The following is a 22,225-nucleotide window of genomic DNA, read 5'->3' on the forward strand; positions in this document are numbered from 1 at the left end:
CCCAAGATCCCGAGAGGAGAATGGAGGAGAAGGGATTGCGGCATGACCATCTTCCCTGGGGGGTGATTTCTCGCTTTCTGTCTCTATGTCTCTCTCTGTCTGGCAAGCACACGTGCCCTATAGTGAAAATCTCTCCAAAAAAAAAAAAATATATATATATATATTCATAAATTAGGATGATGTTTTCTCATCACTCTTCCAGCAATAATATCCTGTCATCTATGGGCTCAATTTAATAGCAAGGGAGGTCACTAGGAGAGATAGCAAATGAGGTTTCATTTACTAAATAAAGTACAAATTTTAAAAGAACAGAGTTGGAACTATAGAAATCTACATAGATATCAGAAACAATATTGCAAAAGAAGTGTGATATTGTATTTATAAACCTTACAAAGCACAAACCAAGACTAAATATTAAGGTGGTTCCCAAATCAGCCAGATGGTATGGTGGTTAATTCATTAGATGCTTCTGAGAGGAGACTTAAATAACTGTGTCATCTTATTCCATTGAAAAGGAAAACTTTATGCAAATATTACAAAGTGAAATGAGTCATTTCTGGGAGATGGGAGTTGATTTTTTGTTGTTGTTCTCTGTTATTTAAATATCTCAGTATATAAATTTCACAAACAAAAAACAGAAGATGGGATATAGAAACAAAAAGAAGGTGGGACTAATTAAAGATAGGCCTGGAAAAGTGAGCACATAGTATTGAAATGGCTAGTTTATTAGGGCTGATAAGCAGTTGGAAGTCATCTATAGTCCATTGAGTTAATAATCACTAATTGCTTTGTTTAGTTCATTTTGGCATATGAGAACTCAACCACCTGAGTCTTCTAGACTTCCCCCCGACCCGGGAGATTTTTTTGATACAAAGAGTGTGAGCTCATCAGAGACACAGAAGAGATAGAAAGAAAAAAAAAAATCACACACCCCCCCGCCACCACCGAGGGGAATGGCCATGCTGCAATCCCTTTTCTTCTAGCCTCCTCTCAGGAATTTGGACTTGCTTACTTACACACAGGCCCAGTGAGAATTTTTAATTTTTTAAGCCACCAGGTCCAGGACTCAACCTGCAGTTGACTACATGGGAGTCCAACGTCCTAGCCACTGCACCACCTGACAGTCCCCTTTTCTGACTTCTTTATGAGTAATTCAAATTACCCAGTGGTTGGTACCAACAGCATGATGAAAAACAAAAATTTGGTTACAACAGAATATTTAGTTACAATTTGACTCTAGCAACCTTCAAACTCATCCAACATGCATGAGCAGGTTCTCTGAATAGGTCATAACAAGTCCACAATCTCTTTCTATAGAACAAACTAAGGTTGGCAATATAGGTACTTTAGCATACCTAAAGTGCTAAAGACTGAGCTAAAAAAGAAACCTTCCTGGAAACCAAGAACAGACAAACGAGCAAATGCTAACAAAATGGATCAACTGAACTGCCAAGTTTTCTAATGTTGTATTATATTTTCTATTTCTTCACATTTTAGATTTTGTTATTACAAACCTCAGAAGGGGAGGGGGGTACTTTCTACATTAATGGGCATCATTTTAACTTCCTGGATTGTTTGAGATACTCCAGATGTTTACCAAGGTAAGATTTTGTTCTTCCACAATAATGGTATCATTTATCAAGTAACCACTATATGCCAAAAATATTTTGTATTAGTTCAATTACACTCATTATTTTAGTCCATTCTTATCACAGACCTGTGAGACATAAACTATTATAATTCCTGTTTCTGTGATGCAAAAACTAAGACTCAGAGATGAGAGATTTGGCCAAAGTCTAAGAGAGAAAGGATGAAGTGGGTCTGATTCAAAAGCAGCCTTTCAGTTCCTCATTGTATTCCCTTTCAGGGAAGCCTTTCCCACATCAAGGATTTCAATATAAGATCCTGCAACTTTCTGGACCAGCAGTTAGCATAATGGCTATGTCGCTGGACTCTCACGTAGTTGACCGTGGTTCGCGTCCCAGACCCGGTGGCTTAAAACTCACGCCGGGGCGTGTGCATGCATGCCCAAGTTCCTGAAAGGAGAATGGAGGAGAAGTGATTGCGGCGTGACCATCACCCCTGGGGGGTGATTTCTCGCTTTCTGTCTCTCTGTCTCTCTCTGTCTGGCGAGCGCACACACCCTACAGCAAAAAAAAAAAAACTCTTAAAAAAAAAAGAAAAAGATCCTGCAACTTTTGTCTTTAGACATGAGTTAATTTTCCACCTTTGCCCCCAACCTCTCATCATCTCAAACATAAATCCCGTGTGCTGTATCTATTCATAGTGGTACAAGCTTCTCGAAACACTTCCATTACCAGAGGTAGCCTGTTACAATTTCAAGCAGACTTTCTTCTAATTAAGCGAAAATGTTTCTTCCTCTGATCATGTCCACTCAATCTAGTTTTGCATTTTCAATTACACAGAACACATTTTTTTCTTCCACATGATGTTATTCACTGAATTTAAGGTTAGCTCATCCTCCCTAGGACCTCCACATAGCACATTAGTCACTCCTGGCAGGCAGTTATTTTGGGTCTCCTCAGAGTCCTCTAGTCAAGCTCTCTCTGGGCCAGCATTTACATGATGGTGGTTCATAGACCCTGGGGAACTATGAAGTGTTTTCATCTCTGTCCCCAGTGTTCACCATAGCACTGGGCATGGGATAAATAAGGCAAACACTCAATAAATACTGAGTGGAGGAATGAGACAATGAGTTTTATAGACTTTGAACATTAGCTGGCAATTACTTTAATCACTAAGAATTGTTCTAACTTGTTCATGACCATTTTCATTCTTTGTATATGTTCTCTTTACTCTTCCTTACAAAGGAGTCTATTTGTCCTGCTCTTTTGTTTATTCGTTGTTTTGATTTATTTTTGTTTTGTTTTGTTTTCCATTTTCTCCTCCAGAACTCACTGCTTACAAACAGTTTTTTGACAGTTTGTCTAGGATGAAAATTAACAAAATTTATTTATTGATCTTTAGGATTGTGCTTGCTTGATTTTTTTGCTCTTGTTTAAAATGAAATGGCTAAGGGACCAGCAGTCAGCGTAATGGTTCTGTCACCTTACTCCCACGTAGTCGACCTCAGTTCGAGTACTGGACCCGGTGGCTTAAACTCACACTGGGCATGTGTGTGTGCGTGCCCAAGATCCCGAGAGGAGAATCGAGGAGAAGGGATTACGGCGTGGCCATCCCCCCTGGGGGGGTAATTTCTCACTTTCTGTCTCTCTGTCTCTCTCTGTCTGTCTGGCAAGTGCACGCACCCTATAGCAAAAACCTCTCCAAAACAAACAAATTAATTAATTAATTAATTAATTAAATGGCTAAGCCTCTCATTTGTTTCTTTTACTCATGAGAAAAGAAGAAAAACATTTCACACAGTTCTTTTGACTACTTTCAGTCCTTTATTGAGGAGTGGTCAAAAATATACATATAGTTGGCCTTTAACATATGCAGGTTCTCCATGAAGATGGAAAATATTCAAGAAGAAAAAAGAGAGAGAAATAATAAACAATGACAATACAACATAACAAAGACCTAAAGACTACTTATATAACATTCACATTGTACTAGGTATTATAAGTAATCTAGAGATCATTACTTTGTCATTTGGTATAAGAGCCCTGAGCATCTGCAAATTGTGGTATCCAACAGGAGTCTGGAACCAATTCCCCAAGGATACAGAGGAATGGCTATACTAAGGGCATATCTATAAACAAATAGATAGCAGAGGTGTTAGAGCTAGAGTCCAAGCTGAATTCTTTTTTTGAAATTCAGACATTTTCAAGCACATCTGATGAGCAGCAGATGTGCCTACCAGTAACATAACTTCATGAGTACATAAAAGTCTTTATAGCAAAGACACTGATGATGGCAGTTGGCTAAACTTCCAGGACCAAGACCTGCCTTGGGAAAAGCCCACTTTCTAACGGTTCTAATCATTATATCAAAAAGGAAAGATGTTCTTTATAGTTGATGAATAAAGAGAGTTGAAGTAACACACTCAATCCAGGAGTAATGGGAATGGGAAGGTTAGAAGGAAGGAGAAAGGAAGCTGAATGCAGAACACTGGCCATTGGAACCTGGAAAGAAAAGGCATCATGTGTTGAGAGAAAGGTGGGGAGAGGGGTGTCTGTGTCAGCTGAGAGACTGCTAGCAGAAAAACTGAGATTGCTAGAAGCCAGGAAAGTGCCTCCAGGAAGAACAGTGGTGACCAGGAATCAATTCACTGATGCACTGAGCGGGGATGCAGAGAGGGACTGCCTGTGAACAGAAAGCCCATGAATGGGCTGAGCAGTTACTCTTCTCTGAAATATTTGGGGCTCTGTGACCAGCAATTATGCTAATAGGACCTGGGACATAAAATTGCTCTTTTACTGGTGTTATATGAATTGATTGTCATAGTACAGACCAATGTAACCTAGGATATTTTAATAAATTATAACCTTTTTTAAGAAATTATTGCTCATTGATCACTATAAATTTTTATTTTATACTTGCTCTGGGGCACCAATATTACAAGAGCAATGCTACCCTTGAGGGAAGTGAAGAAAACAATCTTTCTTACACCATACTGTACCATAAATGACATATTTCTCTCCAAATTTTATTATTGTGTCACTCCTCTGCAATTATCCACAGCATTATTAACGATACAAAAAAAACCTCAATTATCTCGTTTTTATTAGCTGTAATATGTTTTAACATGTTATAAACATGTAGACACTACTCAAGGATGTTGCAAATAATTTCTGAATTAAAATGCCCTGAAATAAAATGCTCATGTAAGAATTATCAACCTGTCTAGTTGTAATCCCCTATCTTCTTGGATACTATAGCTCAAATTTAGTTGGTGTTTTTAGGGGAAACAATTTTTTTTAAGAATTATTTTATTTAAGTCTATTTATTTAGGTAGGTAGTTTTTTTTTTAACAGAGAGGAACAGAGTGTGTGTGTGAGAGAGAGAGAAAGTGAGAAAGCAAGCCACCAGGTCTGGGACTCAAACCACAATCAGGCCATGTGGGATTCCAGTGCCCTTAACCACCATGCCACCTGCCAGCCCCAAGGGTGCACCCCACTCCATGCCCACACTCAGCGTTTCAGGCACCCAGGATCACAGATGTGGCCTGCATGTTCACATTGACCCAGTACCCAAACCCCAAGACCTTCTTATGTGGCTTCAGCATTGTGCAACAGCGTCCTACTGCCTGTGCCACCAAGGCTGGGCCTACTTTTCACGTAACCATTTGGTCTTTTCTAGAACTCCATCTTTATTTTTACCTAAGACATGTTATATAATCATCCCAAAAAAACTTGTGATGAAAAATTTCTATGCTGCTCTGTGTCTCTAGGGAGCACAATATCAAATTATCTTAGGATGGTCTCTACAAAGTTTTCAGGTGGCGTGGTGGTTAAGGCAGCTGAATTCCAACATGGTTGACTATGGTTTGAGTCCCAGATCCAGTGGCTTGAAATGCAACAGGTGTGTGGGCATGTGTACCCAAAATCTGGTAAGGAGAATAGAGGAGAAGGGATTGCGGCATGACCATCCTCCTTAGTGGATAATTTTTCACTTTCCCCTCTCTCTGTCCCACTCCCTCTGACAAGGACATGCACCACATGACAAAAAAAAAAAAAAAAGAAAAGAAAAGAAAAAAAGCTTTCAAACAGTTATGTATTTGGAATATTTGTCAGGGACCAGCAGTTAGCGTAATGGCTATGTCGCTGGACTCCCACGTAGTCGACCACGGTTTGCGTCCTGGACCCGGTGGCTTAAACTCATGCCGGGCGCATGTGCATGCGTGCCCGAGATCCCGAGAGGAGAATGGAGGAGAAGGGATTGCGGCATGGCCATCCCCCCTGTGGGGTAATTTCTCGCTTTCTGTCTCTCTGTCTCTCTCTGTCTGTCTGGCGAGTGCACGTGCCCTATAGCAAAAACCTCTCCAAAAAAAAAAAAAAAAAGAACTTACTGATTTTTCCTCCAACCAAATAAAATCAAGAAAAATACATTTTCTTTCTTTCTTCTTTTTCCTCTTTTCTTTTTTCTTTCCTTTTTTTTTTTTTTAAGAGATTTTTGCCATCGGGCATGTGCACTTTCCAGAGAGACAGAAAGTGAGAAATTGCCCCCCAGAGAGGATGACCATGCCACAATCCCTTCTCCTCCATTCTCCTCTCAGGATTTTGGGCACACACACATGCCCATTGTGTTTTAAGCCACTGGGTCCAGAACTCAAACAGCTGCTGACCATGTGAGAGTCCAGCAACATAACCATTACACCATCTGCTAGTCCCATGGAAAACAAATTTTTAAGTACACTACTAGCTTCACACTGTTCAAATTTCTATTTATATGAGAAGTTTTAATGTATCCATGATCAATTCTCTCAGTCTTCAATTATGGCTTCTACCTTTCATGTCATATTAATGAAGACTATAAAATTATTCACCAATCTATTTTCACCCAGTTACGTCTCATATTTTATTCTCTTACCACATTTGTAGATTGTCTAAATAAAGAATGCATGTAAGAACTTTTCCCAACCTTAACCAAATATTGCTATTGTACTAATTGAAGACTCAGTACTTACTCCATCTATATAAAATACTGTCTTTACTATATATTACTTTTATATGCTTCAATCTGTCTCAGGGATTCTCAAACTGATTTAGTGCCTCTGTTTCAACTTTAGCAAGAAGTACCATACTGTAATAATAACTTTGCAATATATTTCCATATTTAGAAATAACAAATTCCTGGGACCAGCAACTGGCATAATGGCTATGTTGCTGGACTCCCACGTACTCGACCGCGGTTCAAGTCTCAGACCCAGTGGCTTAAACTCACGCAGAGTGCATGTGCGTGCGTGCCCAAGTTCCTGAAAGGAGGATGGAGGAGAAGAGATTATGGAGTGGCCATCTCCTCTGGGGGTGATTTCTCATTTTCTGTCTCTCTGTCTCTCAGTCTTTCTGGCGAGTGCACATGCCCTATAGCAAAAAAATCTTTCCAGAAAAAAAGAAAAGAAATAGCAAATCCCTTCATCTTTTTGTCCCAGAAATTTGCTTTTCTCATGCTGTCCATTCTTTCAGTGAATTTTAATAATTATTTTGCTAAACTCTCTAAAACTTTCTTTAGGTTTTTAAATGAAATTGTATTAACTTTATAAATTAATTTGAGGAAGCTACTTGATACATCTTAGTCTTATCAAGAACTACAATATAAACCCCCATTACTTTTTTTTTTGAGAGAGAGAGATTTTTCTATAGAGTGTGTGCACTCACTGAAGAGACAGAGATGGAAAGCGAGAAATCCCTCAGGGGGGATAGTCATGCTGCAATCCCTCCTTCTCCATTTTTCCCTCGGGACTCAAGTATGCACACACACATGCTGGGTCGGAGTTCCAGCTGCCAGGCCCAGGACTTAATCCATAGACATACATGTGGGAATCCAGCACCCCAACCATCATGTCACCTGCTGGTCCCAAACCTCCATCACTTCTAATCTTATTTTGTGCTATTCAATCAAATGTTATTATTTTCTTCATTTAAGTCTTTCACAATTCATTGCTATGATAAATGAAATTTTTTTCATCATGTGTTCTATTTATTGCTACTATGGGAAAAAATGACTGATTTACATATTTTTCACCTTTCGTATGGCCACTTAACTAAAGCATCTTCTTAAAGAAGGTTTTGCCTTAGAGCACGTGCACCCACTAGAGAGAGAGAGAGAGAGACAGTGAGAGGGAAAGTAAATCACCCCCCAGGAGGGATGGCCATGCTGCAACCCATTCTTTTCCAGAGCATGACTTTCAAGCCACCATGTCAAGGACTCAAACCGTGGTCAGCCACATTGGAGTCCAGCATCGTGACCGCTATGCCATTTGCTGGCGCTTTAACTAAAGCCTCTTATTCTAATGAATCTTTAGTCAATTCTCTTGGGAATTTTAGTAAAAATATATATATAATTTTTAAAGGGAAAAGATCACTTTTTTCTAATAATTATAAGTTTCAAAAGGCAACATGGGGACCAGCAGTTAGCGTAATGGCTATGTCGCTGGACTCCCACGTAGTTGACCGTGGTTCGAGTCCCGGACCTGGTGGTTTAAACTCACGCCGGGCACATGTGCGTGTGTGCCCAAGATCCCAAGAGAAGAATGGAGGAGAAGGGATTGTGGCATGGCCATCGCCCCTGGGGGGTGATTTCTCTCTTTCTATCTCTCTGTCTCTGTCTGGCGAGCACACGCGCCCTATAGCAAAAAACCTCTTCAAAAAAAAAAGGCAACATAACATGGTATTTAACATAGTATTTATTAGCTTTTTGACTTTGGCCAAATTACTTAACTTCTCTGGGCCTCAGCTTTCCAATATGTAAATTGAGAGTGACAGAAATCCATGTGTCCCAGGACTTTGTGAGAATTAAATGAGTTAAGGTTTGTAAAACATTTAAAACAGTTCTTAGCATATAACAAAAACTCAGAAAATACTTTTTCTCTTCTCTTCTCTTTTGCTTAATAATGAATACCTGAGGTCGAGTAATCTCTCTCTTGTTCATGAAGAAATAAATTAATAAACTTTCATGTGCAAGTGTTTTTGGCTTTACAAACTTACTGGTAAATGTTTGAGAGCTGAAAGAATAGTAGGATAGCACAATGTAGATTAAAATTTGCTGAAAAATTGATTGATGCAAATGTTTTTTGTTTCAATAAAGTCATGTATATGAATACAAATTATATGTTCATTCCAGTGCAAATAAATGCTACGGAGATGAATATAAACTTAAATAGCTAAGAAACAAAAAAGAAAGAAAGGAAAAGAAAAGAAAAGGAAAAAAGAAAAGAAAAAGGTTTATTTAACTCATGATTTTGGAGGACCAAGTAAAGGGACTGCAAAAGGAACTATATCTGGTGAGAGTCTTCTTGTTGGTGGGTAACATGGCAGAGGGTTATCATGGTAAGACAGCAGGTAAGTTCATGTCCATGTGTTTCTGTCTCATTCTCTCTCCTTGGACACTCACCAGAATTCAATCCTGGGGGCTCCACCCCAATGATCTTAATCCCAATCACCTACCAAAGGCTCCATCTTTCAAGACCATAGTCCAATTAAGTTCTTAACCTCATAATCCCCCCATGAGCAAATCTCAACACATGAATTTTAGGGAGACACATTCAAACCATAGCAATATTTGGCTTTTCAAAATTGATTGCAGTGGTTACAAATTATATAATGATGTTAATTATCTGATAAAAAAAAACACATAATAAACGTCTGGATGTTTTTGTTTTCTCGAAATTACCTTTTTACATTCTAACGGTATCTTTCTATTTCTAAATTACAAAACTATATGTATGCATTTTCTTACAAAAAGAAATAATTGTATTTTGCTCAATACCATTTTTTTTTTGAGAGAGATATTTTTGCTATAGAGTGTGTGCACTCACACACTACTAAGTAAAGACATGCATATATAGGTGTTTTATTCTTTGGTATGTGATTATGAAACTGTTAATAAATTTCCCAATATGAAGCAATTTCACATTCCTAGAATAAACCCAATTTGTTGTATTCTATTTTATTCATTTGTGTGTTCCTTTAACTAGTATTTCAATGAATTTTGGGGGATTTTCATTTTTGTGCTTTTTTTAGTATTCTCTCTTTTAATTAAATAAATCAGAAAAATGTTTTCTTTTTATCAAGTTCATAGAAGATAGAATAATGCATTCCTTAAAAGCATATATTTTTGAAACCAGCAGTTAACGTAATGGCTATGTCATATCTGGACTCCCATGTAGTCGACCGCGGTTCGCGTCCCAGACCCGGTGGCTTCAAACTCACGCCGGGCGCATGTGTATGCGTGCCCAAGATCCAGAGAGGAGAATGGAGAAGAAGGGATTGTGGCATGGCCATCCCCCCTGTGGGGTGATTTCTCACTTTCTGTCTCTCTGTATCTCTCTCTGTCTGTCTGGCAAGCGCACGCGCCCTACAGCGAAAAAAAAAAAATCTCTCCAGATAAGAAAAGCATATATTTTCAAAAATTGCTTCTAGATACCTGATGAAAAGAAGATACTTTACTCATTTAAGCAGATAATATTTTAGTCCCTGCCAAGCTTTCCTATCCAAGCTGGTCAAAAACATAAATTTATGCATCAGACAGAATTAGGCGCAATTCCTAACCTCACTACCTATGAGTTAAGTGTGTTCTTGCCAAGGTACACTTTTCTCTCAATGAATAACCAATGCTTTCTTTATGAATTATCAGAGAATGAAATAAGATTATGTTCATAAATCATTATAAACACAGCCCGCATTATAGATCCAGTAAATTATTTTATGTTTGTTTTCATTTTCCCTAAATACAAAATTAATATCTACAATATTACTTACTTTTTCCTACTATGGAGGTTTTAGTTGTTTATGTAAAAAAAAATTTGCTTTTTTTAAAAAATCTACTAGAGGGCACATCTGTTCACCAAAGACAGAGAGAGAAGGTGAGAAAGCACCCTCCACCCCATGGGGCTTGGTCACACCACTATCCCTTCCCCTCCATCTCTCCCTTCTTTGGAGACCATACAATCAATCAACCATGTGGGATCCAGTCACCCTAACCACTAGACCACAGGCTGACATGACGTAGGCTTTTGATAAAATTATTTATTTGAAAGTACTTCATATTAACAGCAGATTTCAATTAAGATAAGCAATTCTTAAATTTATCCTTAAACATGTTGACGCTGTTTAAAATTTGACATTAAAGTTAAAGTAAAATGTTCTGATGAGACATGGAAATTAACCCATTGCTAATGTCTAAATAAAATGATAAGAAAGTTGCATTCTGGTTTTGAAAGCAACAGGTAATGAGCAGAAACCACATGTAATATCTCCTACTCTTTCCTGTTCCCTTGGAGCTTTGTTCTCATAAGAATCTGAGATTAGGAGGAAAACACTAACGTCTTCACACAGGCCGAGACTGACCCTGTGTCCTCCTGATCCATCGTCCAAATTGTGGTGGAGGAGCAGGGCTCTCACCCTGGATGGGAGAACACAGCACTGTGGGACTGGACTGGCCTCAAATGCAAATTTTACCACTCTGGTAGGAATTTGGGGAAATAGTAAGAAGACGAAAGCATGGACATAGCCTCTGTTTCCTTAGGACATGCAATTTGTGTAGGATGTCTTTAAATGGGTATCCTTAAAATATATGCTAGGGAATTTCAAAAAGTTTGTGGAAAATAGAATTAAAGAGTTCATTTTAGGTACAAAAATTTTTAAATCCATGCTTAGTTTTTTCATTATACACACTTTTCAAGAATTTTTTAAAAAGAATTATTTTTTTTATTTTATTATTTTTTAATTCACCAGAGAAAGAGAGAGCAGGAAAGGGAGAAAGCAAGTCACCAAGTCCAGTACTCAAATTGCTATCGGCCATGTGGGAGTCCAACACTTTAACCACCACACCACCTGCTGACCCCTCCAGTAACTTTTTAAAGACCATCCCCTCATGTCACACACAACCTATGTTTCTCAAAAAAAGTGTTAATTTGAGGTTTATGTCTACCAGTATCATCAAGAATATTTATTTGTATGCACTAATTGTAAGTCTACTACTACAATCTCCGAGAACGGTACATAAAGAGAGTAGTTAGTTTAGAAGACCCACTAGATAATAATAATTTCCCTTCTGTTTTAAGGCATTTTATGCAGGGGGAGGAGAAAGTAACCCCTATGGGGCATGGTCCTCCAATTCTCCTCCAATATCCCTCCTTTTGGAATTTTGAGCACGCACATGCTGGTGTGTTTCTCAAGCACAGGGTCCAGGACTCAAATTACGCAGTCGGCCATGTGAAATCCAGCTACTTTTTTTTTCTTTCTTTTTTTTTTTCCTTTGGAGTGGCTTTTGCTATAGGGTGCTTGCGCTTGTCAGAAATACGGACAGAGAGACAGAAAGCGAGAAATCACCCCCCGCCCCCAGATGGCCACGCCGCAATCCATTCTCCTCCAATCTCCTCTCAGGATCTTGAGCATGCGCACACACATGTGCCCAGCATAAGTTTAAGCCACTGGGTCTGGGACATGAACCACAGTTGACTACATGGGAGTCCAGCGACATAGCCATTATGCTAACTGCTGGTCCCCAAATCCAGCTACCCTCCATTAGGCCACAAAGCCAGCCCCAGGTTATACATTTGATAACATTACTTTGATGGGTGAGCTGAATCCACTGAGAACAATTTAAATAGGCACAGCTAAGAATAGAAGTATCAAATCAAGCTCAGTCTCTACTAATCATGATTCTCTGGCAGATGCAGTAAGGAATGAGTCTCTCAAATTTTCAGTATGTATTATTCGCTATTAATTTGACATTAACAATAGATTCTATCATGTTCTAACACAACTACATTCATTTGTTTTATTAAAAAATTTCCCAATATTAAGCCACTTTCTCATTCCAACCGTCTGTTTCACTGTCCTCTGACTTTATAACAACAAAGATTTCCAGAGACAGCTGCAATACCAAAGTCAATGGAACAAAAAGTGTACCTACCTCTATCTTTTCTGCCCCTGTGTGGTCTCAATAACTTTTTGGTTTCCTGCTTCCCCCAGATTTCTCTTGATCTTGATTGAGTGCCCTTTTATTATACCATGACCCCTGAAGGAAATAAAGGAGATAGAAGAATTGATCAAAATAAGCATTTGTAGTTCCATGTCTCTTACAGAAAAGAACAAGTGGTTCCTTGGGCAAAAACATCTAATTTATGACCAAGTGCCACACAATTTAAAACAACATTGTTATTTTTCATCCTGTACTCTTATTTTTTTTTTCCTTTTGTACTTCTCTGATTGATACAGCAGGAGTAGGACAAACTTTCTTGAGTAACAAGCAGCATACTCCCTTATACATGAGGAGTGTGCCTCTTTTCTTATTTTATTCACAGTTGAAACCTATCATTTGAATTCTGAGAAATCTCACATGTGTTGCTCTTAAACTGTATAACATGAATAATCAGACTTTCTTACTAAATAGTAAAGTCAATAGGGTAGCAAGATGTACATTCAGATTTTTCAATTGCCATTGAAAACAGAGTAACCATACCTGATAGACTTTCTTAAATGTATGATTTAAAAGTGACATATCATGCAGTAAGTTGTCTTTGAAATCAATGCTAAGGAGCAAGGCCATTGTCTTCCTCAGTTACATGGTACAGTCATTTGGGTTTGGGGAGAGAGTATGAACCTGATAAAATCTAGTCCATACCTAATGTCTCAGAATCAAGAGGTAACCTGAAAATCTGCTGTTCTCTTGTTCATATTCTTTCAGGTATTTATCTATTAAAATTCCCTATTTAAACACTAGTAATACAGTGTTTAAATCTATTTTTCTTTCCATATATACTTCTGACAGAGATGGGTAAACCAGGCTCCCTTCTTCTCGAGCAGTCCTTGTGCCTGAGCAGACATTTAATAAATGCCTAGATGAAAATGAGGGGGCCAGCAGGTGGCATGGTGGTTAAGGGCACTGGACTCCCACATGGCCGACCACAGTTTGAGTCCTGAACCTGGCGGCTTGCTTTCTCTCTCTCTTTCTCTCTCTGTCCCTCTCTAGGCAAATTAAAATAAATTAATCAATTAAATAAAATAAAAATGAGGGAGCCATGTCTCTCTCATTGTGTGAAGACCACCTGTTTCTCTTCCTCCTGTGAGGCCCATCATGTCAATAGTCCTCTGCTTGTATATGCTGGCTAACATGAATAGGATTGTGCAGAATAGGAGAGAATTCAGTTTTCTATCATGTATTTTTAAATCAGTGCAGTCTGCTGTTTTATCTCCCCTCTTCATTTCTCTTAACATCAGGCCCACAATGCCATATGTTCCTCAGCTCACTCTCCCAACTCCAATTGCACAGGCACCAACGAGCTCCAGCATCCCCACCGCACCTTCCTCCACCCCATCAGTTCTCACAGAGATATGACATCTCTCACTCGTCTCTCTGGTCTGAGACATTCCCTTTCAAACCATCTGCCTAGACCACACACACTAGTACAATAGCTGAACTTTGAATTTGTATAAAACTCAAGCTTTATTGTGGTATAAATATATCACCATAATTCTTAAATAAAGTACCTTTGTCCCCAAAATGTCAACAGTATTACCATAGCCACCTTTTTATGTTGAGTTTCAAATAATTTGATTACTTTCTCTCCTTTGCTTCTCACATTTCTTAATAGCTTACAAGTGAGCCAGTAAAAGAAAGTCCCAAAGGCATTGTAATTTAGAAGCAGAAGCACTGGACTTAGTTCAGCTCATACATTTATCAATGTTAATTTGAGGTGTCATCTCAAAAGTGGGTAAATGACACAGCCTTACTCATCAAGGAGCCCTGAGAATGTTTATCCTAACCATCTCTCCAGGTTGCTCTGGATTCAAGGAAGATCACAAACAATGAAATACAAATATGCAATTATTAGTCTCCCTGAAAAAACTGATAAAGTAAAAACGTGCCTTTTCTATTTAACACTAAGTTCAGATTGGGCACTAGAAAGGTACCTGTGATCACACACACTCCTAAGTCTTACAGCTCCTTTTGGGAATGTGATGTTCTAAAAAACTTGTTCTGGTTTCTAAAAAAAAAAAAAAATGAACATCAGTGGAATTATTCGCTAAAATTTGGTTTTCAAAGACATGCTGAATCTGAAAAGAAGGAAGGAAAAGGGGGTTCAAAACAGTGAAGTGTTTTCTGTGGCACAAATATCACTGTCATCTCCTTAAAAGCCCGCTAATAACTCCAGATATTACTGAACAGTTTCCCATAAAATAAAAAGCATATCCCTATTCTCTTTCACTGTGTTGTAGACTTTTTAAAGTGCAAAAACGTAGACTGTTTTGGGACCAGCAGATAGTGTAGTGATTAAGGTGCTGGACTCCCATGTGTTGACTGCAGTTTGAGTCTCAGACCTAGCAACTCGAAACTCATGCTGTGTTGGTGTGTACGTGCCCAAAATCCCAAGAGGAGAATAGAGGAGAAGGGATTGCGGTGTGACTGTCCCCTCAGGGGATGATTTCTCACTTTCTTTCTCTCTGTCTCTCTGGTAAGCATACTTACAACCCCTATAGCAAAAAATCTCTAAAAAGAAAAGGAAAGAAAGAAATTGTAAAATGTATATAATAGGGATGTTTGTTTTCCTTCTAAAGAAGAAATAAAAGATATCAACCCAAATAACACTTCATATATAGTTAGCACTGTTACCTAAGCTCAAGGAAGTTTTATTTCAAGCTAAAAAACACAAAATGCTGCCCATCTATGTCTCACTCACTCTCCAATCCCTCAGTTCTCATGAGTCTTCTTTTCTGCTAATTTCCAGATAATTTTTACATGACTTCTGACTACCACTGGTTGCACATATTTTTGGATATTAATTGCCCTATTCTCGTAATCTTTCTGTTGCTTTATATCTCTGGGTAATTATTATCTCAGACAGGGTATTGAGAATCATAAACTGAAAAATGAAAGATATAGTGTATCTATGTAGTATTAATTTTATTTGATTAATGGATTAAAAATGTTAACTTTAATAGTGCTTTTTTAAAACTGTAGTAAAATACACAAAAAATTTACCATCTTTTTTTTTTAAAAGAATTATTTTACTTGACTTTATTTATTATTTATTTATATTTTACCAGGGAGGGACAGAGTGAATGAGAGGGAGAGAAAGCTGCCAGGTCTGGGACTTGAACCATGGTCAGCCATGTGGGAGCCCAGTGCCCCTAATCACCACACTACCTGCCAGCCCCCCCTCTTTTTTTTTTTTCTTAAGAGAGATTTTTGCTATAGGGTGAGTACACTTGCCAGAAAGACAGAGAGAGACAGAGACAGAAAGCGAGAAATCACCCCCCAAGGGGATGGCCACGCCACAATCCTTTTTCCTCTTTTCTCCTCTCAGGATTTTGGGCATGCACACACACTGGCCCAGTATGAGTTTTAAGCTATCGGGTCCAGAACTCAAACTGTGGTCAACTATGTGGGAGTCCAGCAACATAACCACTATGCCATCAGCTGGTCCCAAAATGTACCATGTTAACCATTTTTAAGCATACAGTTCGATATTATTAAGTATATTCATGGTTATGCAACCATTTCCCAAAACCTTTTTGCCCTGTAAAACTGGAATTCTATACCTATTAAACAATAACCTCTATTACGCCCCCCAAGCCCCTGATAACCCATTCTACTTACTGTCTCTTTGAACTTGCTACTCTAGATGTTTAATATAAAGAAATCATATAATATTTGTCTTTTTTGTGACTGGTTTATTTCCTTTGTCTAATGTCCTTGGAGTCATCCATGTTGCGGTATATGTCAGAATTTCTCTACTTTTTTTTTTTTTTTTGAGAGATTTTTACTATAGGGCGCGTGCGCTCGCCAGACAGACAGAGAGAGACAGAGACATAGAGACAGAAAGCGAGAAATCACCCCCCAGGGGGGATGGTCACACCGCAATCCCTTCTCCTCCATTCTCCTCTCGGGATCTTGGGCACGCATGCACATGTGCCTGGTGTGAGTTTTAAGCCACCGGGTCCGGGATGCGAACCACGGTCGACTATGTGGGAGTACAGCGACATAGCCATTACACTAATTGCTGGTTCCCTTTTTTTTTGGAGAGTAGAATTTCTCTACTTTTTAAGGTTGAATCATTCTCTGTTGTATGTAGACACCACATTTTGTTTATCCAGTCATCCATTTTGAACATTTGAGTTGCTTCCCATTTTGGTTATTGTGAATAATGATGCTGTAAATATGGTCGTACAAATATCTTTTCAAGATTGTGCTTTTGGTTCTTTTGGATATATACCCAGAAATGGAATTGCTGGACCATACAGTAATGGTACCTCTTTTTAAAATAAACTTAAAGAAAGCTTTAGATTTACATAAAAAAGTAAAAGAGAATATAGAAAACTCTTACATACGCCACCCCTAGTTTCCACTTATTAAAATATTATATTAATATAATACATTTCTTAAGTTAATGAACCAATATTTATATACTTATAATTTTTTTAAATTTTGCTGCAGAGTGCATGCATACCCCAGAAAGAGATAGAGAGAGACAGAGACAGAGACAGAAAGTGAGAAAGTATCTTACTTTGATCACTTCAAAGTGAGATCAATCCTTGGTCCCTTCTCCTCCAATTCTTTTTTTTGGGGGGGGGGGGGTTTTTCGCTATAGGGCACGTGCGCTCGCCAGACAGACAGAGAGAGACATAGAGACAGAAAGCGAGAAATCACCCCCAGGGGGGATGGTCACGCCACAATCCCTTCTCCTCCATTCTCCTCTCGGGATCTTGGGCACGCACACACACGCGCCCAGCGTGAGTTCTAAGCCACCGGTCCGGGACACAAACAGCAGTCAACTACGTGGGAATCCAGTGACATAGCCATTACGCTAACTGCTGGTTCCCTCCTCCAATTCTTTTTTCAAGATTTTGAGCATGCATGAACACATGTCTGGTGTGGTTTTCAAGTCATCAGGTCCAGGACTCAAAATGTAAAGTCAACCACATGGGAGCCAGCCACCTTAACCACCATGCCACCAGCTGGCTCTCATACTTTATTATTAACTAAAGTTCACACTTTATATTTTCTTAGTTTTTATGTAAGGTCCTCTGTCTATTCCAGAACCTAATCCAGGATGTCATATTATATTTCACCATCAAGTCTTTTTACTGTGACAGTTTCTTAGACTTGTCTTTGATGACCTTGACAACTTTGAGAGGTACTGATCAGGTATTTTGGAGAATGTCCTTGAATTGGGATTTGTCTGATGTTTTTCTCATGATTAATCTGGAGTTATGAAATTTTGAGGGGAAGGCCACAGAGGTAAAGCACATTTTTATGACATTTTATCAAGGATATATAATATCAGCATGTCATTGCTACTGAGGTTGACCTTGATGAGATAGTGTTTGTCAGGATTTTCCACTGTAAAGTTACACTGCATTCTTCCCACCCTCCACTGTATTTTTTAAAAATTAATAATTATTCACTTAGTTTTTAATTTATTCATTTATTTTAATTTGACCAGAGAGAGACACAGACAGAGAGAAAGAAAGAGAAAGAGAGAGAAAGGTGAGAAAGCAAGCCACCAAGTCTGAGACTCAAACCACAGTCAGTCATGTGAGAGTCTAGCACCTTAACCATCACACCACCTGCCACCGCCCCCACTGTACTTTTTAAAAAAGAAGTCACTATATGTAGCAATTAAGGAGTAGGGAATCATTTTTCACCTCCTTGAGGGAGGAGTATCTACATAAATTATTCAAAATTCTTCTGCGTAAGAGATTAATCTCTTCTTGCCCAGTTAAATATTTGATCATTTATTCATAATAACATGAATTCATGAGTATTTATTTTATATTTTGGATTAAAATCCAATAGTACTTCATTATGTTGTTCAAACCATTCCGAATGTGGCCATTAAGGGCTTTTTCAGTTGGCTCCTGTGATACTTTTCCTATTAATGCAATGCATATTGCATTATGTATCATCACAGAATATATCAGCCTTAATATATAGCTTCAGCTCATCTGGGTAATTCAGCTAAGGGAAATTATTCAGGTACAGTGGAAGAGGGAGAGTATTACAAGGCAGGTGTAATGGACACTGGTATTCCATCAGATGTCCCCTTCTGGACTGAGTCACTCATTTCCCTAGCTGATCAGTGTCAGTGACATCCCCTCAGCTGAGATCCTCTCCAGGAATTGCCCTCAGACAAAAGGATGTCACATGCAGTTATGAGTCATCGGAGGGTATAAAGAATTTGCCCTGTGCCTTATTTGGACTCATTCTGAAGATGCATCCTGGCTACTGAGCTCTCATAAAGTCAGATTTCCCCTCTACCCAACATTTCCCTGGATACGCAACAGATTCTAGATAGGCAAAAGTAAGGGAGGGAAAGTGAATATAATCATAATGTACACAAAGGCACAGAAAAGACACAATGTAAATTGCAAAAAAAACGTGCTTAATCAGATAAGGCGAGGTGTTAAGACCCCCCTGATGACCAGGCAGAAAGGGTTAAGGCTGAATTGGTAAGCAGTAATGTATGATAGGAGGCATGGTCAATAAAGTCCATGAAAACACATACAGAAAAGGCAGAATTGGCAAAGGAAGATGAAATGGAGCTGATGAGGTCAAATTAAGGCAGTTATCAGTAAGTGCTTTCAGCCAAGAAGAGCTTTTCCAATAGGCAGGTAATATAGAAAATTGGATTAATGCTAAATACAATCAATTGGTTAAATCCAGGGAAGAAAATGAGGAAATAACTCACAAGGTGGTATATTTGAACTCATGCTTTTAAACAAGTCAATGAAAATACAGAAATTAAGTACGGAAAGAGAGGAGAGCTAGGAATAAAGGCCCCAGATGTTAAAATTTGGCGAGCTGAATGTTGAGTTCACAAAGCTAACCTCTTCTTTTGAACTGTATAGGTGCAATCAGATAATCCTCAATAAAGTATAATTTTATATGAAAGTTATCAGTCCATATTAAAAAGGATATGTAAGGTTTTTTTTCATTCATTCATCTATTTAAAAAAAAAAAGTGCTTGCTGAGTACTTCCTGTGCGTGACACCTTGTGCACGTGTGTTAAGATGTGCTGGTTAGGATTTAGCCTGTAGGGCAGAGTGGCACAAACCAGACACATTAAAAAAAAAAAAAAAAAATCCTGCTTCATCTGCCTAGAGTGCTCATTTCCTTTTACTCTCCTTCGCAGTACAGCCATACTTAAAGGTCCAGCTCAAGCACTGACTCTTGTGTGAAGATTTTGGGAATTGCTCCAGTGTGGTAGTAATCATTATCCCTGCCCCTAAATAGCTTTGTTCCCAACTCTCTGATATTTTATATTATGGCTTTGTGTGGACAGTCCTTTTCATCATCCTGTGAGCATCTCAAATGATCATGTTCTATTCATCTATCTCCAGAAATTAGAGCAATATACTGCAGGTATTCAAAGAGTGGATTATGGAATAGAACATTCGTATATCCTTGTTTGTATTAGCAAAAGAAATATCATAACCTTAAAATAAAAAAAAACCACTTACAAATGTGTTTCATACTCACTCATGCTTCATGTAGTTCCAAGAGGAAAATATGGAAAATTCACATGTATTCATTTATAAGTATTTACAACTCCCAGTGTTAAAAATGAGGCTTAAAGAGGCTTCCCTTTTGTATCTAGAACACAGTCCTGCCTGCTGATTTTTCTGATCAGTAAGCAGGTTACACCCAAGGCCAGAAGTGCTGGATACAAAAGTAGTGGGAGGGGGGGAGATTAAAAAAAGTTTATGTCACTTTTCTCAAGCTGACCAGTGTTAAATTTTTCTTAAATTTGCAGGTGCAGGTGCCTCAACATCTCATGTTAGTCTTTATTGCACTGTGTGTTATTCCAAAATATTTCAGTTGTCTTAGTCTTTATAATATGTGCCTGGGCCTCCAGGAGAAGTCATTGCTTCACGTGGGCATCATTAAATATTAAAAGCAGACTCAGGCTTCTTATGAGAGCTGACAAGTTTCAACATTTTTTTTTTTGCCATAGGGCATGTGCACTTGCCAGAGAGAGATAAAGAGACAGAGACAGTGAGAGAAAAAATGAGACATCACCCCCAGGGGTGATGGTCATGCCACAACCTCTTTTTCCCCTTTCTCCTCCTGGAATTTTGGGTATGCACGTACTCGTGCCCAGCATGATTTTCAAGCTGCCAGGTCTGAGACTTGAACCACAGGTTGGGAGTTCAGCACCTTAACAACTACACCACCTGCTGGCCCTAAGTTTCAACATTTTATCAGCTCTCCAAAAGAATAATTTATGCACTATGTTAAATAATTAAAATAAAATGTTAAGGTCTTAGTGAATTGTTATTTTCTGACCTTTCTATACCTAAAGAAAATTCAAGGTATCTCGAATATTAGCAGCAAATTCTTGCACTGGTATTGAATCAAGTATTTTGCCATACAGGCCTACATGACCAGAGCAGAATTACCTTGCTCATTTTCCTCAAATGTAAATATTTACTTTGTCTAAATAACGTCAATAGGAAAAGTTACATATTCTATGCAGTATAAATAAAAGTGATTTCTCATTGACCTAGAAAACTTATTTTGCAAGAAGCCTGAAGGAGAAAGAAATCAGAATAAAATAATTTGAAATGAGAATTCTAGCTGCCAAAACTACCTGGTCTGCCCCAAGATCATGTTTAATTAAATTCACATCAATAATTCTATAAATTACTTGCGTGTTCATAGAACATAACTTATCTTCTTTGATTCTAAGGTCAAATACTTACTGCTAACAACCCTTGGGCCTCTGAGGGAGGCTTGGCCCCCTGCCAGGCTGTATTGCTTCTCCCATGGGGGCAGGCCCACCACTCCTGTAAAACTCCATGGGGGAAGATGTGCCACCATGAGCCCCCTGGTTGCCCAGCAACAAGCCCTTATGACTGCTCCTCAGGGACTGCTAGGCAACTGTACTGAGTCTGACCCAGCTGTTCCCAGGGCACTCCCAGCTCACTGCCTCTCAACAGGGCCAGGTTAACAGGAGGCCAGGGACTCTAAGTGACTAGTTACATAATCTATACACACATTTCTCGGAATGCTCTCCAACTGTCGCTAAATAAAAATCAGAGCAGCACGAGTTTCTACCCTGAAGGGTACCCTTGAATGTATCCTCAATTTAAACTCTATCCTGAGAGCTTTAAAGAAGCTGACAGAAAAACAAAAGCATCAGAACCAAAATCTGTGGCAAAAAATAGTTGAAGAAAAAAAAAAACATAAAGAAGGCTATTCTTTTTAAAATAACATTTAAAATATATTTCAAATATCTTCAAAGTTTCATATTTTTTTAAAAATCTGCTATTTAGATATATTCTATTTAATAGAGAAAACATAATGAGTTAAATTATATTAGGCTTATAGCAAACCAGCTCTTAAAATATTTTAACACATAAAAGTATTTTAACACATTTGCTCTTGTTCAACTCTTATCCACAGTTAAACCCACAATTGCATCTTTAGTCTCAACGTCTCCTTAATTCTACACTCTAACACTCAAAAAATCCAAATCAGTCATATCTTTCCATCAAATACCTAACCTACCCCTTAGATGTAAACCACCCAATCTAAAATCTTACTCACTCTAAAATACAAGTCCAGCCTCACTCTAAAATACAAGTAAAGC

At 38.4% G+C, this 22,225-nt stretch overlaps 1 protein-coding gene across 6 annotated transcripts in view; it reads right to left on the reverse strand.

The window, feature by feature from the left end:
• The window catches only part of PKIB (cAMP-dependent protein kinase inhibitor beta), a 118,180-nt gene that overhangs the window by 82,045 nt on the left and 13,910 nt on the right, over positions 1-22,225 (reverse strand). For 4 of the 6 annotated variants that reach the window (XM_006171533.2, XM_006171531.2, XM_006171532.2 and 1 more), the window contains exons 1-3: positions 21,336-21,468; positions 14,544-14,617; positions 12,544-12,648 (exon numbers count right to left, since the gene is read on the reverse strand). The exons of 1 other annotated variant lie outside the window; for it this stretch is intronic. The gene's annotated coding sequence lies outside the window, so the exon portion shown is untranslated. Of the gene's footprint in view, positions 1-12,543; positions 12,649-14,543; positions 14,618-21,335; positions 21,469-22,225 lie in introns of those variants that run through there. One more of the 6 variants, XM_027769474.1, reaches the window with a different exon arrangement.

The sequence above is a fragment of the Tupaia chinensis genome, unplaced genomic scaffold (genome assembly GCF_000334495.1).
Source record: "Tupaia chinensis unplaced genomic scaffold, TupChi_1.0 Scaffold149798_1, whole genome shotgun sequence".
Classification (NCBI taxonomy): Eukaryota; Metazoa; Chordata; class Mammalia; order Scandentia; family Tupaiidae; genus Tupaia; species Tupaia belangeri.